This window comes from Aethalodelphis obliquidens, unplaced genomic scaffold (genome assembly GCF_003676395.1).
Source record: "Aethalodelphis obliquidens isolate GAN/ISIS:26980383/991018 unplaced genomic scaffold, ASM367639v1 scaffold18, whole genome shotgun sequence".
Lineage (NCBI taxonomy): Eukaryota > Metazoa > Chordata > Mammalia > Artiodactyla > Delphinidae > Aethalodelphis > Aethalodelphis obliquidens.
This window is the reverse complement of record NW_020837962.1, coordinates 311,225-329,888: the sequence shown is the minus strand read 5'-3', so window position 1 is coordinate 329,888 and position 18,664 is coordinate 311,225.

The following is an 18,664-nucleotide window of genomic DNA, read 5'->3' as shown; positions in this document are numbered from 1 at the left end:
AAAAGTAATAAAATAAATAAAAATAAAAAAGAGAGCAACCAAACTGATAAACAAATCCAGCAATGATAAAAAGCGCTAAAAACTAAACTAAGATAAACATATAAATCAGGAACATGTCAGTCGTATACAGCAAACCCCAAGTCTACAGTTGCTCCCGAAGTCCACCACCTGAATTTTGGGATGATTGGTTTTCTATTCAGATATTCCACAGATGCAGGGTACATCAAGTTGATTGTGGAGATTTAATCCGCTGCTTCTTAGGCTGCATGGAGAGATTTCCCTTTCTCTGCTTTGTTCTCACAGCTCCTGGCTTCAGCTTTGGATTTGGCCCCGCCTGTGCCTGTAGGTCGCCTGAGGGCTTCTGTTCTTTGCCCAGACAGGAGGAGGTTAAAGGAGTGGCTGATTCGGGGGCTCTGGCTCACTCAGGCCAGGGGGAGCAGGGGTACAGATTGTGGGGTGAGCCTGTGGCGGCAGAGGCCAGCATGACATTGCAGTAGCCTGAGGTGCACTGTGTGTTCTCCTGGGGAAGTCGTCCCTGGATCACGGGACCGTGGCAGTGGCAGGTTGCACAGGCTTCCAGAAAGGGAGATGTGGAGAGTGACCTTTGCTTGCATACAGGATTCTTGGTGGCTGTAGCAGCAGCATTAGCATTTCATGCCTGTGTCTGGTGTCTGCGCTGTTAGCTGCAGCTCATGCCCATCTCTGGAGCTCGTTTTGGTGGTGCTCTGAATCCCCTCTCCTCACGCACCCCAAAACAATCGTCTCTTGCCTCTTAGATGGTTCCAGACGTTTTCCTGGACTCCCTCCCGGCTAGCTGTGGTGCAGTAGCCCCTTCAGGCTGTGTTCACACAGCCAACCCCAGACCTCTCCCTGGGATATGATCTCTGAAGCCGGAGCCTCAGCTCCCAGCCCCGCCTGCCCTGGTGGGTGAGCAGACAAGCCTTTGGGGCTAGTGAGTGCTGGTCGGCACTGATCCTCTGGGCGGGAATCTCTCTGCTTTGCCCTCTGCACTGTTGCTGTGCTCTCCTCCGTGGCTCTGAAGCTTCACCCCTGCCCCCCCCACCACCACCACCGCTGCTGCTGCCAGTGAAGGGCCTTCCTAGTGTGTGGAAAGTTTTCCTCCTTCACAGCTCCCTCCCACTGGTGCAGGTCCCATCCCTATTCTTTTGTCTGTTTTTGTTCTTTTACTTTTGCCCTACCCAGGTACATGGCGCATTTTTTGTCTTTTGGGAATTCTGAGGTCTTCAGCCAGCATTCAGTAGGTGTTCTGTAGGAGTTGTTCCACATGGAGATGTATTTTTGATGTATTTGTGGGGAGGAAGGTGATCTCCACATCCTACTCCTCCGCCATCTTGAAGGCCCTCCTCCTCTCTAAGAGTTTTTATCTCCTTGTTTATTTGTGTTGCATGCTGGATAATTTCTTCAGGTACATCTTCAAGTTTTAATTCTCTTTGCTTTCAACAATTATCTATTTATAAAGTTTTTATTTGGTTCCTTTTCACCTATACCTGGTCCCTTTTTGTTGTTGTTGTTGTTTTGGTATGCGGGCCTCTCACTGCCGTGGCCTCTCCCGTTGTGGAGCACAGGCTCCGGACCCGCAGGCCCAGCAGCCATGGCTCACGGGCCCAGCCGCTCCGCGGCACGTGGGATCTTCCCAGACCGGGGCATGAACCCGCGCCCCCTGCATTGGCAGACGGACTCTCAACCACTGTGCCACCAGGGAAGCCCTATCTGGTCACTTTTTTTTTTTTTGCGGTACGCGGGCCTCTCACCGCTGTGGCCTCCCCTGCCGCGGAGCACAGGCTCCGGATGCACAGGCCCAGTGGCCACGGCCCATGGGCCCAGCTGCTCCGTGGCATGCGGGAGCCCCCCGGACCGGGACATGAACCTGTGTCCCCCGCATCGGCAGGCGGACCCCCAACCACTGCGCCACCAGGGAAGCCCTACCTGGTCACTTTTGATAGTCTTTGATTACTTTCTCATTTTTTCTAATTCTATATTTTATTTCTTTTACACACGATTATTGTGTATTGCATATCTGGTTGTTTCTCTGTTTCCTGTATCTGTATCCAAAGTCAGTGATGATAGAAGTACGTTGTGTATTCTTTCTGCTGATCCTCACTCATGGTGGCTTATTTCCTAGTGAGTTTGGTAGTTTTTGATTGTGAACTCATAGAGGTTTGATCTTTATTAAAATACCAAAGGCCTAAGTAAGAAAGTCTTTCCACTGGAGAGGATTTGTATTTGCCTCTGCTGGAGCCCGGAGAGTACCTTGTCTCCCTTTAAGAAACTGGCCTAATGTGTCATTCTCAGATTCGTATGCCTTGCCACAGTCACTGATTGGTTGTCATTTTAATAATAATCATTGCTTATTTTTAAAGCCACACACTGTCCTGGGTGTTCTACAAACATTATTCCTAACCTTCCCAGTAATGCTGTCACCCACGTCACTGATGGAGGAGATGGCGGCTCAGCACGTTTGGGAATACTCCCATTGTTGTGCACTTGCATGTCATCTCTGCTCATCAGAATCCCTCCCCTCCTTCCACATGTACCTCAAGTGCTACCTCCTCAGGGATACGTCCTTTAGACACAGAGCTGAGCTTAGGTTCTTACTCCCATGTGTTCTCATAACAATTTGGCCCTGCTGTTAGAGCACTCAACCCATTTCACAGATGAAGCATTTGAGGTCATTTGTGGGTATTTGTGGAGAACAAGCCATAAGCTTATGTGAGTGTCAGGGAATTCCTATTGTCAATATGTGCCCCAAAGACCCACTGAAAGTCTCTTCCTCATTGGGTTGCCCTGTCCTCCAGTTACCTCAGGTAAACAATCTTTTAAGTGGGATTTTGTTCAGAGATTGCACTTGGAGTGTTTTTAGTGGGCCACCATGGCTCTTCATAAGTTTCTTTGCACCTTTATAAGCCACATTTTTGGTATTTTATTGATCTGTGTTCTTTCTGCATCATGTTTAAAGAGGTCTCCAGGGAATTTGTTTATTTTTACCTCTTTTACATGTTGATAGAAATAAGCTTTCCCACAACACCTCAAGAACAAGTACTGTCACCTATTTACTTATTTATTGTTTTCCAAATTAAATAAAAATTGCTTGAGTTGCCACCATCTGAGTTGGCCAGAAGTCCTATATTACATTATTGGGGCTTTCCTTTACCATGGATCATGCAAGAATCACAGGGTTTTTATGACCCTAACATCTTACTCAATGGTGAAAATCTGAAAGCCTTTCCTCTAGGACCAGGGTTTTCTATAGTTAAGAAAAAAAGGTCCTCACAACTTGTACTCCCAAGTAGGGAGCAGCTCTGGTATTTGTCAGCCTGTTATTGTTCCTCACTGCCACAGATGGCACTGTTGAACACTGATCCGGCACCACTGGGCTGCATTGCCCTGCAGCCTGATAACTCTTAGAGTAACCCCTCTCCTTAGGTCCACATTTGACTCACTGGGCTCCCCCAGCTACAGCCCTTGGAACAAAATTCTTTCTTTCATACACTGAGCCTTCATTTCCAAGGACTCTCCCCTCAAGAGGTCCTGTTCCAGAGCAGGTTTATGTATACATTCACCATGGGTCCCATAACTCCTGTGCCTTTCACAAGGACAGGAGGTTAGGAAAAATCAACTCAGGGCCAGACCATTTTTATTTAAGTCTTTGAAAGAGAAAAAGAACTTAATTTGGTTCCCTGTCCTGGACAATAGAGATTTACTGCCTCTAAAAGCTTTTAGCAACGTGCAATGGGAAAGGAAAGACAAGACCTTAGATCAACAAGAAGGGCAGTCATGCTTTGTGGCAGTGAGTACTAATTACACCCTGGCATTTTACTTTCTCCTTATTCCTGTCAGTGATAGAACCTCCCAAGCCTTAGCTGAGTACATGACCATCCAGGTGGAGGTTACATTTCCCAAGTTTTCTTGAAATTACATGTGGGCATGTGACTAAGTTATGGCTAGTGGAATGTGAGCAGAAGTGATGTGTACAACTTCCAGTTAAATCATTTGAAAGGAAAATGTTTGCAGTCCATCCTCTCGCCCGTCTTTCTACAGGCTAGAATTTGATGGGTTTCTGGTAAGCCTGCTTCATTCAACCATGTTGTTGAGAACAATTCTCCAGAAGAAAGAAGAACAATAAGATTTAAGAAACCTGGGTCTGTGGATAATTGCAAAGGGTAGAAGAACCGTGGCAGCCCAGACTATTTACCTCTGGATCCATATGTGAAAGAGAAAGAGATCCCTACCCTATTTGAGGCACTTTGTTTGCGGGTCTGTTATTCCATCACCTCAGCCAGTGTACCAACTAATATACATCTTCCATAGTCAGTGGGGTTGGAGAACATATCATCTCTAACTCTCCAATGAGCCAACCTCTTTAGGGCAAACAAGAGGAATTTCACATACGTCTCTTGGTAAAGCAGCAATAAGCAAAACCCAAGTGGGACACTTGACTGCATGTTATTTTGGGCTCTGAAGCCTGTCTATCAGATGAAAGGAGGAAGAGGGAGATCGAGTGTCCTGGCATCATAATCACAAATGCACAGAAGGCAAAACCATTTGGAGAGCAGCCTTGTGTGGTGGGGAGAGTATGTGTTTGTAGCCAGAGATTTCAGGGTTCACATCCTGTCTCTACCACTTGTACAAGTCACTACTTCATAATATGTAAGATGGGACTTGCAGAGCATATATTACGTACTTGTAGGAATTAAACAAGATAATATGTTTAAAGATCTTGGCACAAGGTCTGTTAAAAATTAGGTGCTAAATGAAAGTAAGTTCCCTTCTATCCTTTTAATCATCGCACCAGGCTGCGTCTGTAAGACTCTTAATGAACTGACGCATTTTTACCTCTTCAGCTTTATCTTGGGCCACTTTTCCCTTGCCCACGACTCTGTATGACTCTCCCAAGCCCATGACTACCTTCCCTTCAGTACTGTGACGACTCCAGTTCTTTCCTGCCCCTGAGTCTTTGCACTTCCTTTTTCCTTCCACTTGCAACCTCTTCTCACTGTCACATATTAGAGAATCCTCCTCCTAAGGCCATTGTATCTAAAATAGCCCATTGCCCATTGTGGCAGGCAGGATGACAACACACCCCCGCAAAGATACCCCATCCAAGTCCCTGGAACCTGTGACTCTGTTAGGCTACATGGCAAAGGGGAATTAATGTTGCAGATAGAATCAAGGTTATTAATCTCCCTAAACTAGGGAGATTGTTTTGTAATGTCTGGGTGGGCTGAATGTGGTCACAAGAGACCTTAAGAGCAGAAGAGGAAGACAGAGGAAGAGAGAAAAAAAGCATGACAGTGGAAGCAGAGATATGTTGTTGCTGCCTTTGAAGACAGAGGAAGGGGCCATGAGCCAAGGAATGACAGGGGCCTCCAGCAGCTGAAAAAGGCAGGGAAATGAATTCTCTCCTAGAGTCTCCAGAAGGAGCACAGTCCTGCCAAAACCTTGGTTTTAACCCTGTGTGGCCCATGTTAGACTTCTGAAATACAGAACTATAAGATAATAAATTTGTGTTGTTTTAAGCCACTAATTTTATGGTAACTTGTTACAGCAGTATAGAAAACTAAAACTGCCATATCCTAGCCCAGCCGTAGCCCTCTAACACATCACCCATTTTATTTCTGGTCTAGTACTCATCACAGTCTGTAATCATCTTGTTTAGCTGTCCATTGGAAGACTCCAGTCAAACGTGTGTTTTATGAAGATAGAAATGTAGTTGATCTCATTCACCAGATCACCCAGTAGATTCAATATTTGTTGAATGAATGCATGAACAAAAAAATGCATTTTCCTCATCTGTAGGGCTTCTTCTTTCAGGAAGGATAGTTAGCATTTCTGAAAGTGAACAAGGAGATTGAAGGTGACCGTGGAGGGGGACCATGTGACAGAGTGGCAGGAAAAGCAGACTCGGAAGTCTGACTGCTGGCCGAACCAAGTCCTAATATTCCAGTTCTGTTTTAAGGGTGAGGCAGAATGGAGGAGATTAAACCCAGACTATATTTAAAGCACTCTTCCAGCCTACTTTTAATCAGCTGTAAATCTTTAGTGACCATCAGGAGGGGATCTGAATGTCCCACGTGCTGCCTTTTCTCAGGAAAACTCAGTCTGGGACACTCCAAGTTTTTTTATTTTTATTTATTTATTTTTTTGTTGCGTGGGCCTCTCACCGTCGCGGCCTCTCCCGCTGCGGAGCACAGGCTCCAGACGCACAGGCTCAGCGGCCATGGCTCATGGGCCCAGCCGCTCCGCGGCATGTGGGATCCTCCCGGACCGGGGCACGAACCCGTGTCCCCTGCATTGGCAGGCGGACTCTCAACCACTGTGCCACCAGGGAAGCCCCTGGGACACTCCAAGTTTTGACTAGTATCTGCAACACTTCTGCTCATTCACAGCAAGACCCGGGGCCCTCTGCAGCCGCAGGATCATGTGTTTGTTTAATTAGGGCACCGAGTACAGCCTCATCCGGTAGCAGATGTTGCCATGTGTAATATAATAAATAAAAGTCTTTATAGGGCCCAGCAGGCAGTGGAGCCTTCAGTTAGCAGATGGCAAAATATTAAACTGGCAGAGCAATAACTTCACCGCCAGAATCAGCTGGTCCCTGCCCAGATTTTCTCTGACATGAATCAACTTCATATAGGATGTGTCACTCAGCTACAGATTCATACCCTCACCTGCCCTCTCTCCATTTCCCTGCTAGCACCATTCTTTCCTTGGCATCCCATTATTGAAGTCAGCTTCCTGGGGAGTGTAATCTTGTAACCCCATTAGCTGGTCGATGAGAGGAGCTGGCTGGGCTGGACTGTAGGGTTCCTTTATGGGGGAAGGAAATGCAATAAACCTGGTGGATGTCCTCCAGTGCCAGTTTCTGCTTGGTCCCCAGTTAGCCAGACGTTATGATACCTGGACTCTGGGCCCTAATGGTGCAGGAGGGTAATCCCACTTGGCTCCAGAAGTCCTCCTGTTTAGGATGGGAGGGACAGGGGAATGGCTAAATTAGTCCAAGGGCACTCCAGCGAACTGGAGAAAACAGGCCTTTTTGGTCTGAACAGGGATTGATTGACATCTGTACCATTGCTCAGGGGGCACAGAGGGGAGCATTGAACTTGTTTACCAAACACCGGATTATACTACTCATGTTTATGGAGGGCTCGCTGAGTGTCAGCCAGGACTCTGCATATGAGCTTTGCAGGAGCAGTGCTGTCCCATCTTCACCATAACCCCTTGAGGCAGTAATAACAGACCCTTCTAGCACTTCCTGTGTGCCAGGCACTGTTCTAAGAGCTTTATGTATATTAATCCACTTAAAAACCCCACACTAAGCCTTAAAACCATTTCTCACATGGGAAAACAGAGGCTCTGAGAGATAAAATGATTTGTTCAAGATCCCACGGCTAGTAGATGTCAGAGCTGGGACACCACCCAACTCTGTCTAAATTGGGGGGTGATGTTCTTAGCAGTTGCACTAATTTTGACTGCAGGAGACTTAAAAGTAAACTTTGACAGAAGATGGTGAATATATAGGCAAAATACTACCCAGAACATGGGGTGGAGAACTGTGGTAGGAAAGAGGATGTGGACCTCACATTTGTTGACATTCACTAAAATAAACTTGACTATTTTTTGACAGGTATTTGAAAGACATTCTCTCCTTTAATCCTTATAGCAACCCTTTGAGACAGCTATTATTATTATAATCCAATGTTACTGATGGGAAAATTGGGATGAGAAGGATGATTTGACTTGCCCAAGTTTGCACAACCAATAAGGAGAGGGGCCTGGATTGAGACAGAACCTGTCTGAACAAAGCTCTTGCCTTATCAACTCAAGTTTTTCAAAAGGTTTTTTGGAAGAGGATTTTGGAGATGTGAAGAATTTAAATAAGTAGAAATGAGGGAAAGGCATTCCAGGCATAGCGAACAGCATAAGCAAAGGCCTGGCCGGTGTGGACAATAGGGTGAGTGTGTGTGTGTGTGCGTGCATGTGTGTGTGTGTGTGTGTGTGTGTGTGTGTGTGTGTGTGAAAGTGAAGATTGGGGAAATGAGGCCAATTGCTGGAGACAGGCAACCATAATCCCACTACCCAAAGACAACCATTACTAACATTGGGTGTTTTTCTTCACAGTCATTCATACAGACATACATAACACACACGTCTGTCTTTATGAGGTGTTTATGTAATTGAAATCTCTTTGAATATATAATGTTGCATTCCAGTTTTCTACCCTCATAAAATTAGTACCGATTTCTCAACATCATTAAGCCTTTTGTAAACATGTATAGATATAGGAAAATACCTTGAAATAAGGTTAAGGGGGAAAAGCAGGATCCAAATTCATAAGTTTGATATGCGTTCATTAAATCTCTTTGTAAAAATGTATAGATATGGGAAAACACCTCAAAATAATATTAAGGGGGGAAAAGCAGTATCCAAATTCATACATTTGATATGCTTTCAATTGTGTTAGATACACACTCTCGCATGAAGGCCCACACATAAAAAAATACCGTATAGAATGGAAGGGCATCCTTCAAAATGTTAATAGAGGCTGTCTTTGGCGGGGGGGGGGGGGAGTTTTATTTTCTTCTTGGCATCTTTCTGTATTTTCCACATTTTCAATAATGAATTTTTATGATGAGAACATTTTGCATAGCTACATAATATTCCAAGGTATGGACTTACCATTATTTATTTTGTTACTGCCCTATTGAGGACCTTCAGGTAATTCCTACATTTTTATAATTATAAATAATGCTGTATTAAATATTCATTTATTTGTTCAACACATATTCAAGAGTCTGTGATGCACCATATATTGTGGTGCACATATCTGCTCATGTTACTTAATGCCCATCATTTTACATATGAGGAAACTGAAGAGCAAAGAAATCACTGAGCTAGTTGAGGGTAAAGGTGGGTCTGTGCATCCAGGTCTTTCAATTCTGAGGCTTTATCTTTACCAGACCACCTCCGCCAAACATCTGGTCTTCCTTTTCCAGAATGGTGGCAAATCAGGAGAGTTACTTTGGGTGTACTCATTCACAGATCTCCTCCCGCCTCTGCCCCCTGGAACTTTATTAACCATAATTGACGTATAACATTGTGTAAGTTTGAGGTGTACAATGTGATGATTTGATACATGTATATATTGTGAAGTGATTACAGCTATAAGTTTAGTAAACACCTCCATCACCTTGCATAGTTACCTTTTTTATTGTTGTTTTGGTGGTGGTGAGACCATCTTAGCAACTTATAAGACAGTACTGTCAACTATAGTCGCCATGCTGAATATTAGATCCCCAGAACTCACTCATCTTACAGCTGGAAATTTGTACCCTTTGACCAACATCTCCCCATTTCCCTCCCCCCGCCCCAGCCACTGGAAACCAGCATTCTATTCTCTGTTTCCCCTTTACTTACTGGGTTCTGTTCTCTCTGATCCCTCCCAAATTACTTTTTAAAAATCACATCATTCTGTGTGATAGTTTGGATTATTGCCCAGCAAATGTTTACTTCCTTCGTTCTCCAATTGTGGGTGGAGTTTATTTTCTTATCCCATGATTCTGGACTTGGCCATATGACTCATTTTGGCCAACCAGATATTAGTAGGTGTGACATGAGCAGAGGTTGGAATATCACAGAGTTGTTGGGCTTGCACTCTTCACTTCTGCCATGGCCATGAGAGTAAAATGCCCTGGGTAACCTGCTGGTCCTGGAAGAATGAGAAATGCCTGGAACGGACCTGAACTGAACCGATGGCCTGGAGCCAAGCCTTGCATGTATCAGCCAGACCCAGGCTGAACCATAGATGCACAAGCAAGATTTAATGCTTGTCATTGGAAACCACTGGTGTGTGCTACACAGCACAGCTGTGGTGTAGTACATCAATGCATGCTATTCTGTTGCTTTTGAAATTCTGTCTTTTCTCATTGGGGCACAGTTTCCATGGGAAAAGAGACAATGTCCATTTTTGCTCACTCTGCAACACCAGCACTTAGCATACAGTAGATGCCAAATAAATACTTATTGAATAACTGGCGACCCCAGGATGCTTAGCATAATACTTGTACCCATCAGTGTTTCCCGAATGGAATCATCGAACCATCCAAATTAGTTTGTGTTGTGTCCCAACAAATATATCTTTAAACTCAAGTTGGCACATGGGCCAAAAATGGTTAGTGGTGACGCTTCTCTCTCCTTTCCTGCTCTCCCACCGCACGAAAGATCCTCCTTGTGAGGTTACACATACTGAAAACAGATGATGTGTCAACTCAGTAATTTAAACCATGGACCTGTAGTTGCTTAAAGATGAACTTGTTTGGAAGAAAAATGAGAAAAAGGCTTGTGACCATCCAACAGAGTCCCCAGATAAGGGCATCAATTTCGGTTCTTGGCAGGTCCAGCACACATAATAAAAGAAAACTGCTGAGGTCAGCAGCGGAGAGTAGCTACACTTCTTATTTTCACAAACATGGTTTTGGGAATGGTAATCATATCTATTAGCAAGGGTGACACCACTGTGGGCCTGGCAGAAAAATGAGGTCTCCCACATTGCAAAATGAGCAAAGTGGAGATCGATAAATCATAACATTAGTTGAGACATCATCTATCTTTTGTGGCTTTCCCTTTATTCGCGCCGCGGTCCCTCAGGACACTAATTTATTTACTGCATTTTATTGTTGGGAAAACACGTCAAGGTTTGGAGGCTGCTTTCAGTTAGGGGAACAGGGGCAATAATGTGTGTCATTAATTAGGCAAGGTTGAGAGTTTCAATCCAAACTCTGGTCTCCACTGACTTCCATAAATTGAGTTTTAGGACTGCGTCTGTGTCTTGTATTACTTCATCAAAAAGGAGTGTTATTGAAATATGCCCTGAGAGGGGGAGAGAGAGGAACATGTCTGCTCACTCTGAAGAAGCAATAAATTTAGGGACAAACCAGGTGATAAGCCAGATGCAATCTGAGTTGTCTAAAGATTCGTTCTGTTATCTGCATGTAATTGAAGTAAATGTGGGAATCTGGAGGATACGGAGCTTGAAGTACCTGTGTATGTCATCTAGTGGCCATATTCTTGATCCTAAGACATACACTGAGCAGATTTTTAAGGATTCTAAAATCATGATGCACTTTTCATTTGATACGTGCGTTGAATGTAGGATTATTACTTCATCAAAGGAATCCTAGAATCAAGGTAGTTATTAGATTGAGTACTTCAGTTACCAATTGCTGCATATTAACTACTTAGTGGGTTAATAAACTTATTATTGCTATGATTCCAGAGGTTGGCTTGGCTCAACTGGCAAAACTTCTGGTCCACGTGTCGTTAGCTAGAACTGCAGTCACGTGGGACTGCGACTCAGCTGGAGCGCCCACGTGGCTCACTCACACAGCTATTGGCTGGGAGCTCGACCAGGGAGCCTCACTTATCCTCTGTGTGTTCTCTTTGGGTGGGTTGGGCTTCTCCCAGCATGGCAGCTGGTTTTAATGAGCAGGAAGTAAAAGTCACCAGTCCTCTTAAGGCTCAGAAGACTTGGCATGTCACTTCCATCACATTCCATTGCTCATAGCTGGTGCAGCCAGCCCAGCCTGAAGGAGAGGGGAAATAGCACCCTCCTTCATGTGAAGAATGGTGTGCATGTTGCGGGCCATCTGTGGAAATTAGTAACCCACCGGACTCTGGTGCAAAGTCTAATATAGACCCATCTTTGTTGTGGTCCTTTTGTGAATCAAAACAACGCCTTTCCTTTCTTCTCTTTGCAAGGAATCTGGGCTTGGCTAAGCAAGGAAGATGTCTTTGCCAGAAGGGAAGGGGCTTGTGCTCTGAAGAAAGGAGTGGTTAGTGGTTCCCAAAAGCTCATATTAAGCTTCTCTGGCTCCTTGATGTTCATGGAGTTCACAAACGTGACAATTTTTCATTCTCTACCCCTACCCCCGCTGAAGGTGTAGACTTTCATCTTGGTAAATACCACCACCATCCATTCATTTGCTCAGCTCCTTAAGCCTGTAGCCATCTTTGCCTTTTTCTTTCTCCTACATTCCACATCCAGTTCATAGCAAATGGCCAAGATACATCCACAAGCCTTCTGTCTACTTCTGTCCATCTTCAATGCTACCCCTAAACCAAGCCACCATCCCATCTCCCTTGGCCTGTTCCAGTAGCCTTTATAACTGGTCCTCCTGCTTTACCTCTTGCCCTGTTCTGTCTGTTCTCCATATAGCAATGAAAGTGATCTTTAGACTAAACATAATCAGATGATGTAACTCCTCAGCTTACAACTCCCCAGAGGCTACCCATTGTACCCAGAACAAAACCCAAACCACTCACGCTGGTCCACAGTGGCCTTTGTGATCCAACCCTTGCCTGTCTCTCTTAGCTCATTCCCCAGCGCTCTCCCTCTTGCCATGCTAGCCTTCTTCCTGCTCTTTTAGCACACCATGGCCATTTGCATCTTCTGGCCTTTGCACCTACAGTTTACTCTGAAAAGTGTCAGGCTCTGGGGATGCATCATGGATAGACCTTGCTCTTATGGAGCTTTCAGAGATGGAAGACAGCAGACAAGTCAACACATGGGTAAATGTCAAGAGACAGTGAGTGAGCATTCTGAGAGTAAATAAAGTGGGGTAAAGGGATGGAGAGTGATGGGGGGGGCGTGAGGGAAGCCCTTTCTGAGGAGGTAGCTTTGAGCAAAGACCTGAATAATGAGTCCTGCAGATACCTGGGGGCAAGCAGGGCAGAGGAAAGAGCCGATTCAAAGGCTCCAAGGTGGGCAGAGAGCTGTAGGGCTTGGAAATTGTGACTATAACCATAAAACATGCTTCAGTAGAAGCTCGTAGTTAAATATGAAAGTCACGCAGCTGAGGCTGTGATGAGCTCTTTGTGGGGTTTCCATGAGGAGGGGGCTTCCTTTTAGGGAAGAACTCTGAGATACGTTGTTCAAAGGGACTGTTTGTTGGCTGAATGGACAGGGCCTGTCCTCAGCTTTCCTTCTGCTCTGCCCATGGCCTCTTGGCATTAGATTTAGCACTCGAGGCTCTGCCAGTGTGATTTCCCTGGAAGAGCAGAGTCCTGTTACGAGGACAAAGTGCAGTCCTGACGATGATGACATCTTCATGTCCCTGTTGACACTTCTAAGGGGACAGAAGAAGAACTGCAAGCTCCCATTCTGATATTTTTTTGTGTAACGTCACCGCCCCCCCCCCGCCCCCGAAGGTCCATCTGGGCTCATTTGGACTTGGATTTGAATTCCGCCATGATGTTTATGGCTGTGGGATTTTGGTGAGGAGTTGCCAAAACCTGAACTAGACAGGGGTCTGTGGTGATGGTTCTCAGATTTGGATTATTTATGCCCAGTATTATGGCTCTTGCTTTTTTATTTTCAAATTTTGTTTTATTTTTTGTATACATAAAACATTTACATCATTCTAAACTAAGAATGGTATTAAAAAGTTATCCTCAAAACATTGGGGGTACAAAGAGGGGTTGCTGGTGAGTGGTTGCCTTGGGGGCACAAGGTAGGTGTTCTATCACTGATATTGTTTAGTGGTGCCAGTACACAGTGATAATAAAAAGCAGATGACTTTTAGTTGCTTCCTTCTCCTCATTTCATATTGCTTATTCATTCATATGCCCTTCAACATGTCTCATATATTAAAAAAAATAAACCTTGTATTTTGAAATAATTTTAGATGTACAGAAAAGTTGTAAAGATAGCACAGAGAATTCCCATATTTATCCTTCATCCAGTTTCCCCTAATAGTAGCATCTTATACAACCATGATACATTTGTCAAAACTAAGAAATTAATATCAATATAATACTGTTAACTAAATGATAGACTTTATTCAGGTTTCACCAGTTTTTCCACCAATGACCTTTATTTTGGACCCAGGATCCAGTCCAGGACACCACATTGCTTTTAGCACATAGTTAGGTTTATTCCTGTTTTTTAAACTCTCTGCAGATAGTACATCTGATTGACTGCATCTGGTGGGGCAGACCACTCCCACACTCCTCCTTTCTTGGTACCTCCTCCCACTCTCAGCCTCAGTGCAGTCCCACTTCCATTCTGATTACCTCTATCCTTATCTCCCCACTGATGGGAACCACTTTCTGATGATCTATTCTTCCATGTTTTATTTTGCTAATATAAACAAAGATATATGCTCATACCTTTCCTATACAAAACTATATACTATTTTCTGAACCTTGCTGATTTCATTTAAAAGTTATAAATTATAGACCACTCCATATTGGACATAGAGATCTTCCTCATTCTTTTAGTATGATTTCATGGCACTCTATTGTGTGGATGTACCATGATTTAGTCAACCATTTCCCTAATGATGGACATTTGGGTTGTTTCTATTTATTGGGTATACAATACTGCAAGGAAGGAAAACAGTGAGACTGGGATGGAGAAAATGATATTCATTTGAAAACCCATAAAGAATAGAACTGAATTGCCTCTTCTGTGGAAACCTGGGGACCCCTAAAACTTATCTTTCCTCTTTCCTAAGGAGTTGTCCCTCTTTAATGGCCTTGACTATGGAGGCAGGCTTTGAAGATGTAGCCTTGGTGATAAGCAAGGGATCCCATAGATGAAGCATCAAGATTTGCACTTGCACTTGCTTTGTAACAGTTGCCAGCAAAAAAATTATGCCAGCTCAGGAAATGGACGCTAGTTAATAATGCCTTCAGTGCAGATATTCTCTTGGAATAATTTATTAACTCCCAGCAGACCTTGTGGTCAGACACAATTAGAGCCTTCTCCCACAGTGGCCACATGCCATTTAACAGGCTGGGGCTATGGCCTGCAACGTGGAATTGATGAGGCCCAGGGGACATCTGTGAATGGAGGTGGGTGAAGATGGGATGGAAGAAACAGCTTGATGCAGGGGAAAGTGCCGTGCAGGTGGATAGACCTGAGTTTGAATCTTTGCTCATTGTTTAGCTGGAGTCCTTTGGGCAAGGTCCTTTACCTCTTTGAGCCTCAGTTTTCCCATCTGTTAGATGGGGTAAGGGTTGTGAGGTTTAAGTGAGCTAAAATATGTAAAGCATTTAGCACAATGTACACAGTAAATGACAGGTAATTAGTCTGGGAAGAAGTTTCAACTCCATGGGATAGAAACATGGAACCATTTTTTCAATTATATTATCAACTGTGTGGTAAATCTCTACCCCACTGCTTGGCAGCTCCCTTAACTTTCTGATTACTTTCAGCTATTAAAAATCTCAGTCAGGTCCAGGTTAAACTTCCAATTTCAGATCCAATGGAAATTTCTCTCCCTTCCCAATGGCAGGGGCCTAAAGAGGTGGGGGGAGGGATAGGGAAAGGGTGTTACTTAACTTGGCAAGGCTGTAGCTGTGGGGTGGCACTTCTGACCTGGCATCAGCCAGAATGACACCAGGTCTGTCTGTGGCTCAAACTTGTGCAAATGCGGTGGCCCTGTCATTGGTGGTGGGCTTGGTCCCAACTTCACCTGTGTCCTGTCTGTCACTGAGCCCCCTAATAGAGGGCCAGCCCTGCCTCCCTTTGTTTCCTTTCAATCATACTTGGCCTCAAGCCCCCAAACGCAGAGGCTGGAGGCCTCTCAGCTCCCTTTGGCTTCTCCTGTACAGAGAGTCACGGGCATCCCTGAAGGGCTCTGAGGGTGCAGGGAGTGAGAGGTGCTTACTTTGCTTAGAGTAAACTTTCCCAAGAATCCTCACTTTGACTTTGGTCTGATGACAGCACTGGAGGGGTCTTGTGGTTCTGCACCTCAAGGATGGGGACATTAGCTCACCTTCTTATAAGTCACCTCATCCCTGGCTCCAGGGTAGGTGACCATATAATTTATTGTTCAAACTTGGACACTTCTGAGTATGAAAGGGAGTGGGGAGTTATAAATAGTTGTGCTAAGACATCAGGTATAAGTTGGGACCATCCCAGGCAAACCTGGGTTTGTGTGATTGTCCTCCCTGGGAGCAATTTCTCTTGGAGATCTCCTACCCTGATCTAGAAGCCAGCTGTCTGCCATAGTTGTCAATTCCAGAACAATAGGAAAATTCCCACTTGATGTGGGAATTCCCACTGCCATGCCATGGTAACGAAGTAGGTGGTGGTGGTGAGGATTAAGTGAGAGAACTTAGCACAGTTGCCAGCACACAGTAGGTAGGTACTCATAGTAGGTCCTCTCACCTCTGCTCCCCATTCCACCCCATGGAAGATCCATCTGACCAGTCCACTCTGAATTCAAAGCCAAATGATAATAGCTCACACTCATTAAACACTATGTGCCAGGGGCTGTGCTAAGTACCTTATATGCCTTATCTTTTTCCATCCTAACAACAACTCTAAGGTAGGTAAGTATTATGATGTCTATTGTACAGTTAAGACAACTGAGGCCCAGAGAGGTTAAGTGCCTCCCCAAGGTCACACAGCACATAGTGAAAGAGCTGCAGTAGAAACCTGGGACTGCCTGACTCCACAGTCCATACCTTTAACCATTCTGTTGCATGAGGAATTGGGAGAACATAAGTAGAGGTGGCAGCCAGACCATTTAACTTCTGCGCAGTCAGGCCAGAGATCTCAGGCCTGTTACCCAATGGAGAGGAGGACAGGAATTGTCTCTCTGAGTTGAAAGTGGAGCCTTGTGCAAGAATGAGAGATCAAGAGAACTCTTGGACCCATTGCTGAGGGGTCTGAGGTGGTTGGAAAGAACTCAACCTGTGGAAGGGTGGATGCCACATGGGAGCTAAGACTAGGAAACCTGCCATGCATTTTCTGTTTTAGGTCCTCTGGCAGATCTGATATGCTGGAGGGCATTTAGATCATCTGAATCTATAGACTGTCCAATTTAATCAATTATTGTCTAGTTTTGCATGCATTTTGACTTTGGTTCATTCCAGCATTTGGCTGAAATGCTCCCAGTTGCTTATGTTCCCAATCAAATACTGACTGACACATTCGCATCAAGTGTCCTTAAGTGCCCAGCTCTGTGGTGGTCACTTAGGGGGACATGTGGTCTGTCGTCAAGGAATTACTACCTACTTGGGGGAAAACTTAACATGGGACAATTTGCTCTGTCTTAGCCCTGCAAAAGATTGCTTATATTTACTAATTTATGTTTGCCATGCTTTGGCGTTATGCCTTCACTTTGCATTTGGGAGATGTTCTGGTTAGCTAGGGCCAGGATAATGCCACATAACAAACCTTCCCTATGCTGTGACATGTAACAATAAACATGTACTTAGCTCTTGCATCTGGAGGGATGGCTGGGGAGGGTCTGCTGAACTCAGCTGGGCTTGCTCATGCAACCGTAGGCCATCAGGATTTGCTGAGCTAGGCTGGTCTCAGCTGGGTGGTTCCGCTGCAGGTTGCAGGACTGTGGGTTAACCTGAGTCAGATTGACTCTTTGGACCAGGGGGCTGGCTAGGGCATGTCCTTCTTATGATGATGGCAGAGATGCAAGAAGGCACATCCAGCCTCACAAGACCATCTAAGCTCTTGCTTGCATCATGTCTGTCTTCATCCCTTTGACCAAAGAAAGTCACATGGCCAAGCCCAAACTCAAGGAGTGGGGAGAAACTACCAGGTTACATGGCAAAGAGAATGAGGTCAGGGAGGAAAGGAGAACTCAGAGGAAGTTGTAAAAAATAGTCATGAAAGACTCCTGGGGTGTTGATGCTGCTGAGATTGCCTATTTCACTCCCAGTGCCTGTCATGTCTCAGCATCAGAGAAAGCTGTGTTTCCCTTGAGCAACGGGGGTATCTTTACTGAGTGGATGAATCTCATGTTTCTTTCTTTGCTATGGCCAACAGGAAGCCTAGAGTCAAATTTCAGCTCATCTCTACCTTATGGCTATAATCACCATTCCTGATGCTTACCTGATCCCAACCCACATATGGCTTCATCTTATTTTCTCCTAAGACACTCTCATTTATTTTATCCTGTTGTATTGCGTAGGTTTTTGTTAGCAGCTACAATTTTTTTTTTTGAATATGGTGGGTATGAATGAACACAGCCAAATGCCAGATGAGGGGAACAGATAATCCATTCCTCTGTGGTGTGCCAGGCTCTGTACCTGGTACTGAGGTTATGTGTTGAATCTTACACATTCCGTGTCCTTGAGGAACTCACATGACAATAGGCTGTAGCAGGATTTCTCAATATCAGCACTATTGACATTTTGGGTGGGCTGGATAATTCTTTGAGGTGTGTGTGTGTGTGTGTGTGTGTGTGTGTGTGTGTGTGTGTCCTGTTGTACTGTAGGATGTTTAGCAGCATCCCTGAAGTCAACTCATCAAATGATGGTAGTACTTCCCCACCCCAAGTCGTGACAATTAAAAATATCTAGCAATTTGCCAAGTGTCCCCTAGAGAGCATAGTCACCCCTGGTTGAAAATCCCTGGGAGATAAATATATATATATATGGGCTCAGGGAAGGTTTGCCAAAGGAGGTGATACTGGAGTGGGGGCCTGGAGGCCAATTGCAGGAGCCAAATGCAGGGGAAGGGAGAGGTCATTTCTGTGACATGGGGCAGCAGGTGTTGGTGGAGCTGTATGGAGCCGGGCAGGAACAGTGACTGATGAAGTCAGAGGTGCAAGCAGAGCCAGGCCCTAAAGGCATGGTCTTGGCTGTGACACAGATCTTGGATGAATTTGATTCT